The sequence below is a fragment of the Pinus tabuliformis genome, chromosome J (assembly GCF_031772625.1).
Source record: "Pinus tabuliformis cultivar Carrire ecotype Pingquan chromosome J, CPIR1, whole genome shotgun sequence".
In the NCBI taxonomy this organism is placed as follows: Eukaryota; Viridiplantae; Streptophyta; class Pinopsida; order Pinales; family Pinaceae; genus Pinus; species Pinus tabuliformis.
Genome location: NC_142295.1, coordinates 124,590,678 through 124,595,494, shown reverse-complemented (window position 1 = coordinate 124,595,494; position 4,817 = coordinate 124,590,678). Strand labels below are relative to the sequence as shown.

General features: G+C 34.8%; 1 long non-coding RNA gene across 1 annotated transcript; it reads left to right on the top strand.

Annotated features, from left to right (window-relative positions):
• Positions 1 to 1,867: 1,867 nt before the first annotated feature.
• On the top strand, positions 1,868 to 2,622 carry LOC149225921 (uncharacterized). The gene is made up of 3 exons (XR_016246990.1): positions 1,868 to 1,916; positions 2,020 to 2,086; positions 2,339 to 2,622. It is a non-coding gene; the product is annotated as an uncharacterized LOC149225921 (long non-coding RNA).
• Positions 2,623 to 4,817: the final 2,195 nt, after the last annotated feature.

The following is a 4,817-nucleotide window of genomic DNA, read 5'->3' as shown; positions in this document are numbered from 1 at the left end:
ATTAATGCAGTCAAGAACATTTGTAATGGAAAAGCACTGGGAAAAGTTTTAAAACATTGGCAGCTTTTGCAGGTCTTTCATCGCATTCATACCTGCTTACAAACCCTGAGAACGGTCAACTTCTTTCACGTGCGAAGGAAATCCAATATGCTACCTGATCATCTGGCGAATGAAGGAGTGTTATGTAAAGAAAGTTACAGCAGGTATGCTTGGGACTTGACACCCTCCGGAAAATTGCGTGAGGATTGTCAAACACAGGCAGCCAAAGACATGAAGAACTTCCAGACTATTAGGAATGAAAAGGAAAGAAGACCAGTGGAAGAAAGAGTGAGCGGAAATGAAAGTCTTTCTGAACCGTTTATCCCTCAAAATGGGTAAAACAGAGCTTCATATAGGGAAGGGGCACTTGGTAAACAACAGGCTGCTTAGCAGGTCGCCAAACATAGATCTTGAGAGCCTTCGCCATCATCTGAATATTGGGTGGGAAAGTGATTGAAGGTTAACTAATCAAACGGACCTGAAAATTTTAGATCAGCGGTTCATAATCTTCATCAGGTCCGAAGATGAGGGTAAAGACTATGCAAGTTTCCGACCCCATATTGCAGAGGACCATCAGATCAACCGGAACCTAATCGTATGGATTTCAAGTTCTAAAAGTAATCAAAGGTTCATTCTCAGATCGGACCCGAAAATTTATAAACCATTGGCTTATAATCCTTTTTGGGTTTGGGAACCGTGTAAAAGGGGTGCTTGCTGCCAAGGCGATAATGTTTGTGACCGTAGGATCTTGCGGGATCTAGATCAAAGGGACATCGGGTCTCGACATGGGAGGAGGTTAAGGACAAGAACGGACCCGAAGAATTATACTTTGACAGTTTATTTACTTGTCAGATCCGTAAAGAGGGTAAAGGTCACGCATATCTCAAAAGTGATTTCTTTAAAGACCATTGGATCACGGGTGGTCCTATTGAATTGCCATCAGTTTGGACACTGGGTAGAGATTTAGATGTAAGACTAAGGTATAAGGTTTCTCATTTGTATTGGGTTTTCTTTTGGGTTGTTTCGGCTTAATCTTCATCGGGTTACCCTTGTTGTTCTTTAACCCTGTAAAGACTTCTAATATAAGTAAATTTTTTTCGGTTAATTGAAGATTCCACTCTTATTTACAAAAAAAACTACAAATTTTATTATAAATATTATTTAAAAAAATACAATTATTTTTTATTATTTTATTTAAATTACAAATAATTTTATTATATTATTCTCATTACATTAAATTTATATTATTAATTTAAATTAAAAAAAATATAGAAATAAATTGAAAAGACATTTAATTAACTTTCATATTATTTTTACCATTATTTTAATTTTAAAACGTTTTTCTTTATTTCATTAAATAATTTGCAGATGGAATGATATTCTTTTGAAAGATATGGACTACATAGAAAGCATAAAAAAAAAGTGTAAACATATGGAAATAAAAGAAACATGGAAAAAATTAGCTTTCACTTGAGTATCTCGTAGGTTTTGGTTCTCAAAAGTTTTAAATGAATGGCCTAGAGTTGTGGTTTTATTATCTGAATATTTTCCAATATCTGGAACCAACACTCGGTTGTTAAAAGTTATTATATTTCTTATTTTCTTAAAAAGCATTGGTCCGCACCTTACGCATCCGAAATAGTTAAATGTTTATTAACTAGAGAACCCTATAGAGTTAGGTGGTCACATCATAGTTCCCAATGGAGAACAATTGTCCTCTTCACCATCTGTGCTCAAGGTTTCAATTGAATGGTGGAGATGCGTTTGGTCAGTTAATGGTAAATATTCCCACCCTAGTCTCCGGTTGATACCGTCATTCTGCTTGTCCACTCTCTGAGCAAGAGTTTTTGTTTGTTTTCTGCGGATTCTTCACCTTGGTGAGTGCAAATTCTGTGGTTATTTTGCATAACTTCCATATCTTGTCCATATGCTATTCTAGATTCTTTATACGAGCTTAATTTTGATTGCGGTGTTGGCCAGAGAGCATGGAGCAGTGCGTCCTTCAGGTATTCTTTCACCAGTATGCTACAGATTCGCTTATTTCCAGGTAATGGAGGTTTATGGATTTTCCTCATATACTTTAAAGTCTCCTTATCTTTCCTTTTTACTACTAACCCTTGCTCTCACACCAGGAATTCCTTCTATGTTTCACTACTTTTCCACAACATCCTCTTAGGTATCAGTTAGAGCCCTGAGTTTCTTCAAAGGTTATGTCACTAGTCCTTTGCACACAATCTTTAGCACCATTTGGTATTTAAGTTCACTAATATTCCACTTTTTCTCATGTATGATATGCAAGTGAGAAGCTCTACCACGGTTCCAGATTCTCCTTTCAGTGACCAGGTTTCTTTCAGCCACGACAACTAACAATTGGATGAATTTTCCCTTGTTCTGTGTTATTGGGTTTCTACGCTTCTCTATGCAAGAGTTCCAGATGGTTAGTGTTTCAGAGCTTATGTTAATAAATTCCCTTTTAAATATAAGTCATTACATTTTCCCTTGACAGGCCATGTATAATTATGAATTGTTTTTGAAAAGACTAAAAAATCTCTTAGAGTCGAACTACATTGTTTATTTTATAAGTAGGACCTCGTTAGAGTATTTATAAATTTTCAAAGAAGTTTATGCTCTTTTTGTTGCATGTAAATATTTATTTTAGAGTCCATTAACTTTGCGCCTCAATTGTTTTACAGTGTTCTCTTCTTCTTCATTTAATAATCTTGATGTAGCGTATTTTCATGAGCATGGATGGCTATATGTATTGGTTCACTGTTAACACATTATTTTGGGCAAATGGCATACTATCCATTTTCTACACAATGAATGTTATTACTGTCACAATTACTGGTTGTTAACTTAGTTTTTGGGTTTATTTAACGAAATATATAGTGTGTCGTGTTCAAAATTGTTTTTGCCTACAGTTCCTTGGGCCACATCACATTTGCATGTATATAAATGTTTGGTTACTTTCAGGTTTGTCATCATTTAGTTGATTTATGTGTACCTAAATTAATTTTTGTTTCTGTACACATAGTTCTTCATTGCTGGTGGATTAACATTACTGATTGCTATTTCTTTAACGATGGTGAATAATACCTTGAGATAATGAAAATTCCGGCTCACATAATCTGTTTTCTCTGCTCCTGTACTAAGGTTTATATACAAGAAATATGACGGTTTCCTTAGTGGGATTTTATCTCGTTATGGAAACTAACATGTTACAATACCTGCAATTTGTTTGCATCCAAATTTAGCAAGGTTAATTCAAGGTTTTCCCTCTGTATTTTTTACCCTAGCTGTCAAAAAGGCACATGTAAGCCGAATTTTGTTTTATTCTGTAGTAAATTTCCTTCTCCACTCTGTTCTTAATAGCTTAGCAGTTTTATTTATTCGTTAATCATTTCTACTTGTTCAAAAACACGAAAGGTTTGTTCTAGCATTTTCTTGTCATGAGGAGAACCATTGTAAGAGCTATATCTTACACAGTACATGGAAACGGAAATTAAACCAGACACCTACTATAGCGGTCTCTCACCCAACAATAAAATTTCAATTTATCATATTTGTTATTATAAAAAATTTCATGGAATAAAATAATCTCTCGTCCACATTCCAGAGTTTCAAATTCTTCTGAAAAAAAAATATTAGAGGTAATACCAACTTCTTTTAAGAATTCCAAATTCCTCTACCATCAAAATATTTAGGAGTATAACCACATTATTTTAAGATAAAATAATACTTATCTGTTTAAGTTGGCTCTTCCAAGTAAATACGACAAGGAAGAGACTCCTTTCCCACCCAACCTGTGAGACTGACTATTACATCCATGTCTCCCCCTAGCCTCCTAGTTTTCTGAGTAGTAGAATTAGTTTCTTGACAGGTCCTACCCATACTTTTTTTTCTTCTCTTCAGCTAGTCACGGGGTTTCCCAAGTGAGATAGTTTCTTTTAATCTCTTTAGGGAAGAAAGTAACTGTCTAGCTACTTGGAACTAAAGATTTTACTTCAAAATATTTTCCCTGTATTTCTTTAACTAAGATAACTTTATTTTAGAAGAAAGAAAATAATAATATATACACTTTTACTTTTAATTTCTTTACCAACCTATATCAAATTACCAAGTCTTTGCACAAAAAAAAAGGTAAATACCAATTATTTACATCACCAGGGGTGTTACATCTTCCCCTTTTAAGCAAAACATCATGTTCGGTGTTTACTCATGCCCTTGGAACAAGTCAAGTATGATTTCCACATTAAGCTTTCATCCTTCCAAGTGGCCTCTTCTGGGCTAAAGTGCTTCCGCTACACTTTAACCTGGGTGATAGCTCACCTTTGTAGCATTATTTATCTCTGATCGAGAATACGCAGGAACTCTCTGTCTGGTTCTACCTATTCCACATTACAAGATATCATTATTGACAAGTATTTAATAAACATAATCAACAATCAACTGTCAAGGAGAAAATTATTTATTGAAACTTTTACCTGCACCTCATGCTAGTTAACTGTCTAGAGTCATAAACATATATTTTTAATAAATATACATGAAACAAATTATGGAATCGCATCTAGTTGGGTAACGCTTGCTAGTACGCAACAAGTGGAATCCTTTCTAGTATTTGGAAGGGCCTATAGTATCGAGGAGATAATTTTGGACATCCCTTCCATTGCAAGGTGCTTTTCTTGGGTTTCAGTCGAACATACACGTGACCCCCCACTTAGAATTCCTTGTAAGTTAGTTTTTTATCTAAATATTCCTTCTACCTATCTTGACCCGTT